The sequence below is a fragment of the Danio rerio genome, chromosome 24 (genome assembly GCF_049306965.1).
Source record: "Danio rerio strain Tuebingen ecotype United States chromosome 24, GRCz12tu, whole genome shotgun sequence".
NCBI classification, from domain to species: Eukaryota; Metazoa; Chordata; class Actinopteri; order Cypriniformes; family Danionidae; genus Danio; species Danio rerio.
The window spans coordinates 4,896,270-4,915,096 of NC_133199.1; positions in this window are offsets into that span (position 1 = coordinate 4,896,270).

Here is an 18,827-nt window from a genome sequence, read left to right on the forward strand (position 1 = left end):
GCTCCCTGAGGAAATCCTATCTTTTGACCAGTCATGGGCTTTGGGGAGAGCCAATCTGACAGTTTCACAAGGATGGATGACCTAGTTCTCAAAACTATGTAAACAAAAAGGAATGAACCACCACGATTTTTATACCTTGCGATGTGCAGCATTTGGTCAGAGAGCTAGTTCAGCAATTAAATTTCCATCAAGAACTCTCAGCTACTTTTTTTTTTTCTTCCAAATGTAGGAATATTTATGAAGTGTATACTTTGAAATAAAGGTTCCCATGCTCAAGCTTATCCAGTGAGTTTTCCAGTAGTTTGAGGATAAATGCGGCTTTGTGAGGTGAGTCATGCTGTGGAATACCACTTACTTTAGTAATCAAACCATTAGGGATAGAACTCCCTTTTCAGTTGCACCGAACTCCATATATGTGCATACATTGCTCAACTAAACGCTGCAGTGTTGAAAAACAAAGACATATCTTATCTTAACATAACATACACTTTTATTATTCTTACATGACATAACTGCTATAATGGTTACTGACGTAAATGAAAAATATTGAGGCAATGAGAACTATTGGGAACAAATACTTGCTAAAGCTAAAATGGAACTAAAATGGATCGAAATCAACCAAGTGTGATTTGTTTTTATTAAGAAAAAAAAAACAATAGAAATGCAAGGAATTATTATTATTATTGTTGATTAAATTTATTGCCATAGCCACATGCCTATTAAATTATGTCATCAGGATAAATCAATCTATCAGTCAATCAAATAATCAATTAAATAATCAAAAATAGCTACTATAATGTTTTTTAAGATATTGCAAAATATATTTCATTATATTCTATGATTATGGAATATAGCTGTGTAAATATAAAAGTTCTGCAACATGTGAAATATATACAGTGTGATTCGAAAAGAATACAACAACTTTCGTGTTAATGTCACTCGAGTATCTGGAGGAGGTCTTCAGACTTGCTGTGATAAACAGACTTACGAGTTTTTCTCTGTATCAAAATATCCTTGTTACGCCCCAAAACTCAAAACTGGCTCGAATAATAACAACATCAAGGTTTGAGCCGAACATATGAAAGAACACAGACGCTTGGACAAATAAATTGACGTCCCGTCAATAAAGTTTTAATTTCCAGAAATTAAATATTCCATAGAGACAAAACAATAACAATAATCATGTAGACAGGTAGGGCAGCTAAGGAAAACAGGTCTCTGACTATCACTGTTTTTAAATGGACAGATCTTACCTACAACTCCCGTGAAAGGAATAAAAAACAAGTGAGTCTTCCGGGCCACAGCTCAAGAGTGGCCTAGTCAAAGTCCTGACCTAAATCCGATTGAAATGTTGTGGGATGACCTTAAAAATGTGGTTCTTGGTCGAAAACTCTTCAATGTGGCTGAATTACAACAATTAAAAACTTGAATTTGCCAGAATTCCTCCACAGCATTTATATAAACGAATGAAATAAGAAAACAAACCACAGTGTCTATGTCTTTGTTGTGTAAATTGTGAACATTCCACTCACAAAAAGGACTATTTTCCAGTCCTTGAATACTGAAGACCATAGTGTCCCCTATTAGAGTTAGAAATGTATCACTGGATGATGAGGTCTAGCTTTCCAATTTTTAAGTTCACTTCAGCTTTAAAAGAGTCTCTTATTCCGTTATTTATTTTATTTAGCAATAACAAAAGGACAAATCAGGAAAACAATGCATACATTTCAGCCAAAAATGGATTTGTTAAGTGCTTTCTTGGGTTATAAATGATGACAAAAAAGAGAAGAAGACAGAAAATATTTTTTCTGTGTCTTAGTAGCTGACTTAGTATTTAAAAAAATGGTAGATTTTATTAGGTATCATGTCAAATTTAAAAATACCATACATAATGTACAGCTGAAATCAGCACTTTGGTACCTTTTGTCTTTATGCATAGAAAATCAACTAAACACTGAAGTGTTTGTCTAGTAGTCCAGTCTTTTTGTCGCAATAATGTTTGGAATTCAGTGCAGAATTGTGCACTTAACCAAGGGAAAAAAGCCAGTTGGCCTTTCGCCTCACGCAGACTCAATCCTGAATATTAACACACACACACACACACACACACACACACACACTGTAGAAGTGAAGCATGGAAGAGAAATCCAACTTGAGAGCTGCTGCCACCAAAACCAATTCATTTGTTCGGCGCAGACACACTCTTGATTCAGCCGTAGCCACATTGCTGCTATTGACGGCTGGCTGTTTTTCAGAATAATAGATTGACAGGAGGGCACGTGTCTAGCATATAGAAACATAAAGATTTTTTTTTCTTTTTGCCCCTCACTGAGGAATAAAATGCCATCCTAGTGTTGAATATGTTATGAACAGTGAGTAGAGCAACATATTGAGTAGAGCAATTTAGAGCAATGTTATAATTAATAGGTGATCATGGATTTCAGAAACATTCTTATTATTTTGTTCTTCTTTTTAATCTTTGTGTATTGTTTAAATTGACTACCCTTTCATTATGTTTGTCGGTGTTTTTGACTCACTGACATTTTATTAACGTTTATTGATTGCAAAGTCATGACACTATTTAATCATGCATTATTGCTTGTTGGTGGATTTTGCTGTTTGGAAGAGGTCAAATTTGTATTTATCTTTTATTTTTTTGCTGTTGATGTTCAGTTGGCAGCTTTAAGCCTTTAGATACAATAGGCCTGGGGCAGCACGATGGCTCAATGGTTAGCACTGTCGTTTGCATGTTTCCTCTGGGTGCTTTGGTTTTCCAAAGACATGTGCCATAGGTGGGAAGGGAATAAACTAAATTGGCCGTAGTGTAAAAGAGTGTGTATGGGTGTTTCCCAGTAATGGGTTGTCGCTGAAAGAACATCCGCTGCGCAAAAAAATTGGCTAGAATAGTTAGCGGTTTAATCCACTGTGGCGACCTCTAATAAATAAGGGACTTAGCCAGAGGAAAATAAATGAATGAATGAATGAATGAATGAATGACAGTAGGCCTGTGCAAAAAAAGTTTCTCGCTGTTCTATCCGCTTGTTAAGAGGTGACGTAGGTAATACTGTTTTCGGGTCCAAGCCGCCATTCATTTGAGTGGAGAAATCATTCGTTTATGATCACGTTTTATTCCTATCACACATTAAAGTTAATTTTATATAAAATCATAGTGTACACAACAATCTCTGGGTTTGCTGCATAACAAATACCAAAAATTTAACAATTTATAATAAAATAAATCACTTTCTGGCCATCAGATATTAGGCATGGACATATATATTGCGATCGTGATTTTTGAAAGTATTTGTTTGCTTTGTAAACGTTTATTATTACCATTTCATGAGTCTCCCTATTCAGTTGAATGGAGCGCTCGGACCCGGAAGCCGCTTCGCGTGACGTCACACTTAACAAGCAGATAGACCATTTCCAGGGATGTAAACTATAACAATGGTCATAATGTATTTCCTGTTTTACATTTTTCGTTTCCATAGTTTCCTAGCAACCCAAAAAGGTAAACATATTGATAAATAATGTTATGAACGCTGTTTTAACGTTGAATTATGATTTAATTCCTTGTTTTTGCAGTTTTGAAAAAAAAAATTGACAACAAGCAGGAAGTGTTCATGTGCCAATGACATCACAACATTGAAATGGTCTATAGCAGGGGTCACCAAACTTGTTCCTGGAGGGCCGGTGCCCTGCTGATTTTTGCTCCAACCCTAATCAAACATACCTGAACAAGCTAAACAAGGTCTGACGCATCCGTGAAGTCCCATAGACTTCCATGAATGGAAGTCTATGGGAGGAAAAGCCCAGTGTGACCGCAGCTTCACTAGGTATACTTGAAACACCCAGGCAGCTGTGTTGAGGCAAGTTAGAGCTACACCATGCAGGGCAAAGGACCTCCAGGAATGAGATTGGTAACCCCTGGTCAATGGAGTACAACAGCAGATTAAGGTGTGCGCACTTACTATGTTAGAGGTCATTATGTTTAGCTAGTTAGTTTAGCATATAGTTAGCTAGCTAGTCTTCTGAACTCACCCGTGCACACCGTGCCAGAGTGCGCCTGAAAGAGGTGGCCTGGGGTACAGTTTAGGCAAACTCTGATCCGGTTCACTTCTGGTATAAATGCAATTGTACCAAATAACAGAAGTGAACCGCCGACTGTACAACAAACTATCATTTTCATTACGTTCATTTGCGTGAGTGTGTGCATGTGTATCATGTACTGTACCTTGGTGACAAAACAGCTTCTGAGGACATAACTTGATGTTCTGAACTTTTGTAATATTTTTTGTAATATTTCGGGCAAATTCGAACTTGGGTTCGGTCCAGGCAATTGAAGTGTGAAAGCACCCTAAAAATTTGCAACCATAGGGAGTAAACAATGAGTCAATTTTCATTTTTTGGGTGATCAATCCCTGTAATCTCTTAATTTACACAAGATTGATCTTAATGTTTTCACCCAGTGCAATGCAATACTTGAAACGACTTGTTACCTATAGTTTTATTCAAATTTAAGGCAGAAACTTTTTTTTTTTTAGTGTGGCTTTAACTGGCATTAGTACAATCTTAATGACAGTCATGTACCCTATGCTCAGAGAACATCATAGCCTTGTTTTATTTATTTATTTTCTTTATTTTAATTAAATGGATTTGCATTATACTCAGCATGCTTGTCTCTCGTTCTCGGTGTGTTGCGTGTAATCGCAGAGGTTGTGTTGTCCCGTTTGCCGCTGCCAGTCAGTGCAGTGTTCATCCCACACGCTCAGCGTTCGCTCGCAGGGCCTGTAGGAGGGAATGCTGACGCTCGCGGCCCGAGGCACTGGACGAGTTACGAGCTGTAACAAATCTTCCAGCACATCTGTTCCAGGGGTCTGAGGACTCGCACACACTGACGGGTGGCGAGAAATCACCGGCTCGTATTTCATCATTAGCTGTCAGTCTCGCCGATGACATGCACCGAGACGAGGAGGGGGCGAGAGCCGCTCGGCCTCAAATTGCAGAGGTGTTTGTTAAAGCGATTGCCTGTTCCTCTATGATGAGGCCCGAAGAGACGAGAGCGGAGGAAAGCTAGGCTGGAGTGATGTGGGATGACGGATGGACACCGGGGCTTGTTCACCGATTTATCGAGTGAACTGTAAAGGTATAATTCTCCAGATGCTCTAGTTGTGGATCTAATGCTGCACAGTATTACAGTTTACAGGGTTGTTTCACACTCTGTATACTGTAAAAAAAAGTTAACTATACAATTTTGGGGAATTTTGAAAGAAACACTTAAAAAAAACTTTACAGCACAAATAAAATTTTAATTATCGTCTTGTGTCTGAATAATGCGCAGGTTAGTGTATGCTCCATCAGCTGTTTTCTTCTGTCAGCTTTGTGATTTTGACTGTTTGGCGCCATCTTGTGTCTGAATAATGCGCAGGTTAGTGTATACTCCATCAGCTGTATTCGTTTCTGTCAGCTTTGTGGTTTGGATTGCTTTGGTGCCATCTTGTGACTAAACTAATACATAAACAATACATATATATATATATATATATATATATATATATATATATATATATATATATATATATATATATATATATATATATATATATATATATATATATTATAAAACACATTCCTACTCAGAAAATCCTAGCTAATGGTAAGAACCAGGTAAAATGGGGATATGGCTTTGTAAAGTAATACTACATGTCTGCGCACATAAGATCCTGTAGATCTGCATTTGCTTTAAAACACACACACAATGTCAAACACATTAGTAGTATTGTTTTAAAGACATACTGAACAAAGTTTTCCTTCGGCTTTGTCTCTTATTTATCAGGGGCACCACAGCAGAATAAACCGCCAACTATTCCGGCATATGATTTTATGCAGCGGATGCTCTCCCAGCCGCAACCCAGTACTGGGAAAGCACCACAACACAATTTTCATGTTAATCAACAACCGAACACAAAGTTGTCCATTTTTATTTCAAAACATTGTTATGTAAATGTCCCCCTCAGTCTGGATAGTTAATATATTCAGCAGCTCACAAAAATGAAAAAGAATGAACTACAGTCATCAGCGCTGTAAAAAATGTAGTATGAAATTCAACAGCCGAGACCTTTGGTCATATTAAAAAAGAAAAGAAAAAAAGACAGGAAAACCTAGTTACATTCTGCTTCGAGGAAGAGCAAATTTACTATTCTTCCGGATTTCAATTTGTCTCAAATTCTCAGTCTCTTATTACAATATGCAAATTAAAATAAGAGAAAAGGCCAAAAAAGCCACAGTGACTTTTATCCACAGCAGCATTTATTCACACTTTATTTCAATAAGTAATGCGACTGTGCTTTCTAGATTTAATTCCGCAGTCGAATGGCAAACTCACATACGCTAATATTGTCCAAAGTATAAAAACCAAATTAACACAATTACATTTAAGAAGTTTTGTTGTGTAATACATTTTACTTACAGTGGTTTTTATAATCAGTGTAATTATAACTGTTTTAGTTGTTCTTTATTGTTGTTTAGTCATCAAGGTGATTATTATTATTATTATTATTTTTATTATTATTATTATTATTATTATTATTATTAATTTGTGTTTTAATATTAAATATTATATTATATTAACATTTAATATTGATATTATTAAATATATGAAAAATGATAATTTTATAAATATAGACATTATTTTAATGAAATTTAATGAATATTTTAATATTCATTTAAAGTATTATTATTCATCTTTTTATGTTAAATTGATTTAAAATTGAGAATTTTCAAAGAAATAGTCGACAGTCAAATAAAAATAATTTATATATACTTAAATTATCAATAATAATAATAATAATTATTATTATTATTATTTTTATTTTAATTCTTCTTCTTCTTATTATTATTATTAGGGACCGAGCACCGAAACGGTGCAAGGCCCTATTGGAATTGCTCCGTTTATTATTATTATTATTCTTCTCTCCAATGAATCGCGATTTTGAGGGGCTAAACAAGCCCGAAAACTCACGCAACTTTGCACACGCCTCAGAAGTGGCGAAAATTTACCTTTTTTATGGTCTTCTGAAGTGGGCGTGGCAAAATGACTCGACAGCGCCACCTAGAAAAATTAAACGGACAAGCCCCCGATCCACGAATCACGCACATGCACAAAAATTGGCACACACCTCAAACATGCCAAAACATACAAAAAAGTCTCTTGGAGCCATATCTCAAACCCAACAGGAAGTTGGATATTTTTGACTTCCTGCGACGAAAAAGTGGCGTTTTTGCCATTTCCAGGCGTTGTATTTTAACGAACTCCTCCTAGGGATTTTATCCGATCGACACCAAAATTGGGTTTTGTCATCTAAAGGCCTTGGCGATGTTAAATTGCGAAGCTTTAGAGTTTTCATCGATGGGCGTGTCCGTGGCGGCCTCGCAAACTTTGACGATTCGCCACAAAACAGGAAGTCGTTATAACTCAGTCATGCATTATCCGATCCGCCTCAAAATTCACACGTTTGATAAGAGTCCTGACCTGAACAAGTTTACATGCCAATATCCAGATACAGTTATAGCGCCACCTGCTGGCCACAGGAAATGACATGTTTTACATCGTAACAAACTCCTCCCACAAATTTTTTTGTATCAGCACCAAATTTGGGTTGTGTTATCTGAAAGCCCTAGCGATGATATATTGTGAAGATCTAGAGTTTTCGCAGAGGGGCGTGTCCGTGGCGGCATGACAAACCTCAACGCTTCGCCATGGAACAGGAAGTCCTTATAACTCAAGCACACAATGTCCGATCTGCCTGAAACTTAACATGGTGGATAAAAGTCCTCTCCTGAACACATCCTCATAACAATAATGAAGTGGGCGTGGCAAAATGACTCGACAGCGCCACCTATAAAAATTAAACGGAAGAGCCCCTGATCTACGAATCACGCACATGCACGAAAATTGGCACACACCTTAAACAAGCCAAAACATACGAAAAAGTCTCTTGGAGCCATAACTCAAACCCAACAGGAAGTCGGATATTTTTAACTTCCTGCGGCAAATAAGTGGCATTTTTGCCATTTCCAGGCTTTGTATCTTAACGAACTCCTCCTAGGGATTTTATGCTATCGACACCAAAATTGGGTTTTGTCATCTAAAGGCCTTGGCGATGTTAAATTGCGAAGCTTTAGAGGTTTTGTCGATGGGCGTGTCCGTGGCGGCCTCACAAACTTTAACGATTCGCCACAAAACCGGAAGTCATTATAACTCAGGCATGCATTATACGATCTGCCTCAAAATTCACATGTTTAATAAGAGTCCAGACCAGAACAAGTTTACATGCCGATATCCAGATACAGTTATAGCGCCACCTGCTGACCACAGAAAATGTCATGATTTACAAAGTAATAAACTCATCCCACAAATGTTTTCATATCAGCACCAAATTTGGTTGGTTGTGTATCTGAAAGCTCAAGCGATGATATATTGTGAAGATCTAGAGTTTTCGTAGAGGGGCGTGTATGTGGTGGCATGACAAACCTCAACGCTTCGCCATGAAAAAGGAAGTGCTTATAACTCAGGCACACAATGTCTGATCTGCCTGAAACTTCACATGGTTGATTAAATTCCTCTCCTGAAGACATCTAAATGCCAATATTGAGTCAGTCATAGCGCCACCTAGTGACAGAAGGTAGTTTTGCTTATAACTCAGCCACACAATGTCCAATCAGCCTGAAACTTCACAGGGTTGATAAAAGTCCTCTCCTGAAGACATCTACGTGCCAATATTGAGTCACAGTCATAGCGCCACCTGCTGGCAACAGGTAGTTTGGCTTATAACTCAGCCACACAATGTCCGATCTGCCTGAAACTTCACATGGTTGATTAAATTCCATTACTGAAGGCATCTACATGCCAATCTTAAGTCACAGTTATAGCGCCACCTGCTGGCAGTTGGTAGTTTGCATTATAACTCAACCACACAAAGTCCGATCTGCCTGAAAGTTCACATGGTTGATAAAAGTCCTCTCCTGAACACATCTACATAACAACATTGAGTCTGTCGTAGCGCCACCTGCTGACAAAAGGCAGTTTGGCTTATAACTCAGCTAAACAATGTTCGATCTGCCTGAAACTTCACATGATTGATAAGATTCCTCTCCTGGTGACATCTACATGCCAATCTTGAGTCACAGTCATAGCGCCACCTGCTGAGAGGAGGAGGTTTGGCATAAATCGGTGATTTTCTCAGATTTTTTAAATATAATGGCTTAAATTATTACTGTTCGCTGTTCTCTGTCATCCTGAGGCCACCGGGCGGCGGTGAGCCCGGGTGCGAGGTCCCTATCATCGCTGCTTGCAGCTTTAATTAGTATTATTATTTATGTTGTTTTTCTTGTTGTTATTGTTTTGAATTATTACATTTTAGAAGTTTTGTTGCGCAATAGGTTTTACTTCCATTGGTTTTATAATCAGTGTAATTTTAATTGCTTTTATTGTTTTTTATTGTTGTTCAATCGTCATTATTAAATATTTATTATATTATATTATATTATATTATATTATATTATATTATATTATATTATATTATATAACACTGATTATTGATTATATTAATATATGAATATGATGAATTATTAAATATGGACACGCAAGTAAATATTTAATGAAAGTGAGATTAAACTGAGAATTAAAATACTAAATTTATTAAACTGATTATTTAAATAAGATTCAAATACACAAATCAACAGTCAAATCAAAGTCAAACAAAAAATAATTATTATATACTTATATTATCAATAATAATAACGACAACAACAACAATAATAATAATTATTATTATTATTGTTGTTAGTTATTTAATATTTTTCTGTGTTTTTGCAATATTATATTTTAGAAGTTTAATTATTATATTTAGAAGTTGTAAGTGTTATTCAATCACCATTATTAAATATTTATTATATTATATTATAATACATTTATTATTGATAATATTAAATATATGAAAATGGTAAATGATTAAATATGGGCATTACACAAGTAAATATATAATATATTATATATATATATATATATATATATATATATATATATATATATATATATATATATATATATATATATATATATATATAACAACAATAATAATAATTATTATTATTATTTATTTATAAAAGACTATAATATCTGCATTTGTATGTTCACCATATAGCAGTGTCATAATTATTTGATTATTTTCCCTATTTAGTCAAGCATATGTCGACACGCACGCACACACACACACACACACACACACACACACACACACACACACACACACACACACACACACACACACACACACACACACACACACACACACACACACACACACACACACACACACACACACACACACACACACACGCGCGCAAGCAAGCAAGCACATTCTCAAACCTGGACACTGCATGCTATCAATTCACATCCATAAACATGAATCAGACACCAAAGCTATAAAATCATTAGGTAATGAGTTGGAAACGCACCGCAAAAACCTTGAGGGGGGCAAGTGGCAGACCTAAAAAAATCCTGACAGAAAGTTATCCATATTTATGAATTATGTTAAAGTGCCCCCTGAGCAGTGAGCACGTGCATGTGTGTATGTGTGTGTGTGTGTTTGTGTGTGTGTGTGCGTTTGTGCATGTTCATTTCCAAGGGCAGAAGACACATTAGTACCGCCGGGCCCCAGAAGAGTCCTGAAATGGAGCGTGTGGTGGTTAACCTCCCCCTAAAAGAGGAAAAATGTACAACCCTATGAATATTTACACACCAATTACAGTGTAAGAGCAGACCGTAGTCTTGTCTGTGCCATCCAGTCCACTAGAATCTGATACTACAAATGCAGGACATTCTTTTGGGGCATGTATCAATGCCAAGTCAAACTAGGGCTAACAAAAGACTTGGGTAATTGGATCAGTGCCGTGTGGTGTTGCGTCCCATCCGGAATGCCATTATGTAGTCAATCAAAATCGCTTATTTATGGAATGAGGAAATTCCACCAGTATCCCATAAACAGTGTGAAAATCACCTGCCGCTGGCTCCTGTGAATCAGAAGGTATTTATTCACACTGATCTCTTCACATACCTTTTTTTATTGCCTGCATGAATCACTGCGTTCTTAAAACAAAATATTATTCTAAAAAAATATAATGAATTATTGGACTCATCCTCAGTCCTGCATTTTAATCTGAGGGTGTGTTTTAAAATTTGTAGACTAAACTGTTTCTGGCTGCTGTTAATGTAATATATATAATGGTGATTTAAAGTGTAAACGTGTTAAACAAAGATGAGCTGGTGTTGTGCCATATGTCACAACTTTACTAAATTTACTGTGCTGTGCTCTATGTATTGGCATGAATGTGCCGATATCCTAAAATGATTCACAAAAAGCAACGCTTATATAATAATAATTATTATTATTTTAAAATTAATAATAAAAAATTGTAGGGGTCTGGACCCTCAAATGATCACAAGACAATGAATGGGGGGGGGGGGGGGGGTTGCCTGGCTATTTAAAAAAAATCTATTTATTTTTATTAAACCATAAGAATTACTATTTTATCCATAACCTAATGAAGAAAAATAATAGTCGTTTATAGTTACTATATCAGGGATGTCAAACTCATTTTAGCTCAGGGGCCACATGGAGTAAAATTTGTTCTGGAATGAGCCGGACTGGGGGGCGGGGGGGGGGGGGGGGAGGTTAGGGGTGTGGTTGGGTACCACGCCTCTTTTTTCAGATGGTAAATTTTTATACAACTAAACTCGTACGAAATAGCCACTAAACTAACCACACGTAAAATTGTTACATTTCCTTGTGAGAACACCTCAGTGTGCAGGGCTTCCCATAGTTTTGAAACATACTTTAAGCAGTGAATGGTTCAGTCCAGATTTACCCCCATGCAGTTTATGTAATGGTATAGCTCTGATGTGTGTGTGTGTAGTTAAAGATGTAGCCTTTTTCTGTGTGCGCACTGGTGTTGTTGGAGAGAATAAAGTTGTTCTATGTGTAGCCCGCAGTGCGTGTATAAAGAGCAACAAAAAGCCAAAGTTACAACACGAAGTTCGCCCAACTTTAAACTGATTTTGAGGCGGAGTTGAGAAAGGGCCGTCATCGCAGCTTGCACCTATTGTTTACGGTGTCCTCCACCATTCAGAGGAATTTGTGGGTACGAGAGAGATCTCAGGTCTAGTGTGAGCAAATTGTGGCGACTGTCTTCTTTCCTCCTCCATGTTTCCTCTGTTGTTGTTGTTTACCACGCTGGCGTCTCCACACATGCTCTTTCTTCTATGTCATTAAACCACGAAGAAGCACCACATTGTCGTAAGTTTAATAACATATCAAACGGAATGCCTTAATAAATCCGATCTGCCCATTTACATGACAGTCGCATTGTCACATATCTGATCTGATTTATTTCCACATATGAAGGAGGGCTGAAACCGATCTCTGAATATCCAAATGCATACGCTTTTTTCGTGTTTACACGGCTATAGAACAGATCCGAACTGTGTCACATTTGAGCAACAAATCGGAATTTGGTCACATTTAACTGACAGTGTAAACAGGGCCAAACTGACGCTGATTCAGGCTTCTGGATCGGTTTAAATGACAGTTTGCTAATGTGCCATCCAGTGGACAGAATTGGAACAGAAGTATATATGTTCCCAGAATCCTCTCGCGGGCCGCATTAAATTCGTTTGCGGGCCTAATTCGGCCCGCGGGCTATATGTCTGACACCCCTATACTAAACTTTCTGGCCCATTTACAGCACTAGCATACATTAAAAAAAAAATGAAGAATAGACTTGGGTCTATGGTGTGTGTGCGCCATTGCATGCAAGGCTTTTGTATTTATAACCACCTCAAAGGATATTGGTAGTCGCGAGTCACTGGCATTGTCATTTTGAGGGTGGTGGGCTAAAAAGTTTGGGAACTCCTGCTGTAGGCAAGCAAAGAAAAATATGTATGTCTTAAGGGGGCTAATAAGGTTAACCTTAAAATGGTTTAAAAAAACAACTGCTTTTACTGAAAATAAAACTAATAATAAGAAAAAAATATTATGGTATATACTATGAAAAATTCCTTGCTCATTCAGTTCATTTCCGCTTGAAACTGCAGTGATTTGTATGTATACTGTAGGAATTTTGTTGGAGTGTCGATAGAGGCAAGAGTGGAGCTAAAAGCAAGATTTTCCAGTGAACCTGGTTAGATGAAAAGCTAGTCTTCACCTATGTCTTGGAGATATTATCTAATTACAGATTTCATTCATAGCGGGAGTAAGTTATTTAATTAGCCTTCTACTTGTTTTAATATTACGAAATGCTTCATTAAATGGATACCCTGGCTTGCAGCATTAATGAAACCAGTGATGCAACCAACCATTAAATGTCATGTTGCATCACTAGTTGCCGGTTACTAAGGTTTGGGTTTTGTTTTTTTTACAGAAATTGTATCTTTCTGGCTCTGAGCACCAACTGTTACTTGTGAGCTCATATTACAGGTTTAACAGATGTTTCTCCTATTAGACATCTGCCTACAGAGAGCAGGACAGCAAGACCTCGGAAATGACAGGCTCAAAACAAAGTCAGAAGCTTTTTCGGTTTAAGATTCGTTAAACATGATGAAAAATAAGAAGAAAATGAAGCAAATTGTAATTGATCTACTTGCTGATTTACTTGCTACATCTGACAAGAGTAATAAAGGAAATGTGAAACTATACACAGTTTCATTTAAATATGTTTTATTGATGTTTAACCTGTCTGGTTCATATGTAAACCGTATTATTATTCACTTGTGATTATATTATATTATATTATATTATATTATATTATATTATATTATATTATATTTCATTATATTATATTATATTATATTATATTATATTATATTATATTATGTTATGTTATGTTATGTTATATTATATTATATTTCATTATATTGTATTACATTATATTATATTATATTATTTTATAATATATTATATTATATTATATTATATTATATTATATTATATTATATTATGTTATATTATATTATATTATATTATATCATTTTATATTATATTATATTATATTATGTTATATTATATTACATTACTTTATATTATATTATATTATATTATATTATTTTATAATATATTTTATTATATTATTTTTTATTATATTATATTATATTATATTATATTATATTATATTATATTATATTATATTATATTATATTATATTATATTCAGAGGTGGCCCTAAGCAATTCCAGCTATTGAAACATTAAAACTCAAACCAATATGTAGATTTCTTCTTTTGTAAATAAACTGCATGTTAAAAATATATTTCAAGTGGAAAACGTTATATTCTTTGTGTAAAATTGAATAAATGCACAAATAAAAATGAGGTTCACAAACTATGTACAGTTAATTAGCCATATTTGTGATTTGATTTTAATATTTGTATGTGCAGTACAGAAGCAATGTTCCATATAGGCTAATCATGGGGACCCCGGTTTTGAAAAGAGTAACATTAAAATCGTAATGGTTATAGACAGATTTTACAACTTATGATAAAAAATGTATAAAAGAGATGTGTGATTAAAATATGGTGTTTGGCATTATTTGAGCCCCCCTAATTACCTGGGGCCATAGGCGGCTGCTTTTAATAACATTGGCAGTTCATTCCACTGTGGTGATCCCTGATAGATAAAGGGACTAGGCCAGAAAGAAAGTTAATGAATGAATGTAATAACATTTACTATTAATATTAATAAATGCATTCAAATGATATAATTTATTTAACATGGTCATTATGGAAGTTCATATTTTAATGAAAGCGAACATTTTAAAACTGACATTATAAAAAAAAAATCAACAATCAAATAAAAAATAACAAACATTTACTTTATTTATATAATAATAATACTAATACTAATAATAATAATAACAATAATAATGTATATTATAATAAAATATTTATAATAACAACAACAATAATATATTTATATAACAATAATAATAATAAAAATATGTATAGCAATACTACTACTACTACTACTACTAATAATAATAATAATAATAATAATAATAATAATAATAATAACATAAATATTAATAATACAAATAATAATAACAATAAATGTATATTATAAAAAATATTAAAAAATATTTATAGCAATAATACTACTACTACTACTACTACTACTAATAATAATAATGATAATAACAATAATAATAATAATAATAATAATAATAATAATAATAATAATAATAATAATAATAATAATAATAATAACATGAATAATAATAAAATAATAATAACAATAAATGTATATCATAAAAATAATAATAATAATAAATGTATTGTAATAATAAAATATTATATTACAATAACAATAATCCTATTCACATAATAAGAATATTAATAACAATAATAATATCCTTAATATTAAATATATATATATATATATATATATATATATATATATATATATATATATATATATATATATATATATATATATATATATATATATATATATATATTTTTTTTTATCATTTTTAATACATACAATGCAAATTAATTGAAAAAAAATTGCTTATTTAAAAAATTAGAATTTTTGACATTTTAAGAATGACAGTATATAATGTAAATAAATAAAAAAATAAAAATAAATAAATAAACAAATACATATACATGGGCAAAATGTGCCCTTATCCATTTATGCAAAACAAGTATTACTTCTTCTCCATTCCTTTCAGATATAGGTTTTATGTTTGACTAGATACATGTGTTAGTCTGCAGTCTGTTTCAGCAAACAACTAACATGATCCTTAACGACCACCTTGGCAACACAGGGACCAGGTGTTCTTGCTAGTGTAAATCTCTGAAATAGTCTGCTGGAGAAATATGGATCTTAATAAGTCCCTCTAGGAGCTCTGCAGACTGGAGGCCTGGGAAAAGGGAGGTCTACCCGATCAAATTACAGCCATGTGCTCAATTCATAAACCCCAAAAAAATACACAGGCCACAAGTGCAAACCCAACAGATGAGTGTACGGGTATACAATTGAATCATTTGCTAATTGCGTTTAGAATTAAGAACTGCAAACTAAATAATCACTCAAAACGATGTTGGGTTGCTTTCAATACCCAATTTAACTGAGTATAAGGGGACCTATTATGCAAAAATGACTTTTATAATGGGTTTAAACACAGTTGTGTGGCAACACTGTGTGAATATACGCAGCTTCTAATTGTAAACGTGTATTAATTATTTTTTTGGATCACACTTGATAGAAACACTAGTCTACAGAAACACTTTAATTGACATTCTCCCTATTCGTGTCATCAGAGGGGGAAAGCCCCGCCCATTAGTGATAATCTCTCACTCAATAGCATAGGACAATAGTCTTGTTTTTATCACTATGCTGGAACACAGTCATTTGTAGCTCCACCCACTTTTGAAAAGCTCATTTAAATTTAAAGCGACAGTCACCAAAATTAGGATCAAAGGCTAAAAATGGCCTTTTCAAAAAGTTAAAAAATATTACCTGTGAGGTATTTGAGTTACACACACACACACACACACACACACACACACACACACACACACACACACACCCACACACACACACACACACACACACACACACACACACACACACACATACACACATACACACATACACACACACACACACACACACACACACAAGGGACAATAAGTTTGTAAAAAGATGCATAATAGGTCCCCTTTAAATCATCAGTTGACTTCCAGAACACAAATGTACAGATAATTTACTCACTCCTTGTCATCAGGGATGTTCATATCTTTTTTTTCTTTAGTCATTTAGAAAACAAAATGTTTCATAAAACCACAAGAATTTTCTATGTACTGAATATATTGGGCCTTGAATGAAGCTCAAAAGTTTGAACTTCCAAGAAGCAGTTTAAATGCAGTTCTAAACAATCCAAACCGAGGAATAAGGCCCCATCCACATGGCAATGGATTTATGTAAATCATATTGTACTTGTCAACATTGGGATGTTTAAATAAGGGATAAGACCGCAACCCCCTAAATATGTTCATCTGAAGCTGTTTTATTATAAATAAATAGTTAAAACGGTCAGTAATATAGTTTACTATTATTATTTGTATTATTATTATTATTATTATTTACAGAGGATATAATAAACAGCATATATTAGAAAAGGCTGCAAATCAAGTTATTAACTCTCATTAACCTTTTTTTTCACTGTATAATTTAAACATTCGTATTAAAGAGCATGTCATATACTGTACAGATACTTAATAAATAACCTACTATAAATGAAAAGCATTAACGTATGCTATGCTTTTTGTTTTTTACAAGATGTAACGTAAATTTCGCTTTTAAATAATAGGTCACCTATAGCTTTTGTCATGAGCCATGGCTGTGTTCAAAATGACATCAATGTTTTTAAAGTGCACTATGAAGGCAACAAAATTGTAAACATGAAGACCGCTGAAACTAATTCATTCATTCATTTTCTTGTCGGCTTAGTCCCTTTATTAATCCGGGGTCACTACAGCGGAATGAACCGCCAACTTATCCAGCAAGTTTTTACGCAGCGGATGCCCTTCCAGCCGCAAATAATCTCTGGGAAAACCGCTGAAAATGAACTGTAAAAATGCTTTGAAAGTAAAATACATCTATGAGAGATGACCTTAATGTGGTTTTTTTTTAATCATTCCAAGTTTAAATGTTGGAAATGGCATAGGGGGGATAACCTGGAATAGAACACAGCCAAAGAACTATGCTCCTATCTACAGCTCTAGAGGTGTAGTTGCAACCGTACAAGTTTGCAACGCAATTTGCGAAATGTTCGTTGGAACGAGGGATTTGGGAAACACCAAATCAACAACTTTCACTCTTAGTTGGCTGACGATGGTTTTCGGAAACCCAACCCAGATTTAATAGATGAGACCCACAGAACCATACAGATTTTTGCACTGTTGAAGTCTGAAAAACTCACACCTGAGCGATGCATGTGTCTCCATTCTCCATATTTGAGGCCTATTTAAGCTGCCATCAAATATCTCAGAAATTTTAATAAAAAATGACAGATTAACATCTCACTCATTCAAAAAAAAAAAAAAAAGAAAGAAATTAGAGCTCTTTGAAGCTGCATTTTGGAAGTTGTAACTTATCAGCTCTATTGAAGTCCACCATATGGAAATAATAAGTCTTTTCCTAAAACAAACTATGTCTTTATAACTAAAGAAATGAAAAACAAAATTAACATCTTGTATGTCAGGGGGTGAGTGAATGATCAATACATATTTTGTGGTTCTGAAAGTGAACTAATCTGTTAAAACAGTTGGATTTGTCACTATTGAACTCAATATTGGGTTGAAGGTGTTCAATGTACTCCCTTTATATAATATATTTCCTTTCCATCCATATGGAGGCTACATTCATCCCTGACTCACTCCTGTCACTTTCTTTTTTATAAATCACGGAAAGCATTAATGCTCTAAGAATGCAACTGGGAAATCCATTCACCTCCAGAAACCGAAGGACATTTCACTTCACAGTTTTCCAGATTCTTCACATTTGAGGAAATGCTAAAAAAAAGCACTGAAGCCTCATCTAGTATTCTCCACCAGCTATGCAAACGATATCGAGCCGCTGCTCCCGAGACATTCAATTATTTATGATATTATTTATTACAACATATCTTGTTTTCAATCAATACCCGACAAGGTCCTGAAGGTAGAAACATTAGTGGATGCCTGCTACATTGATTTACACTGATTCTGAGC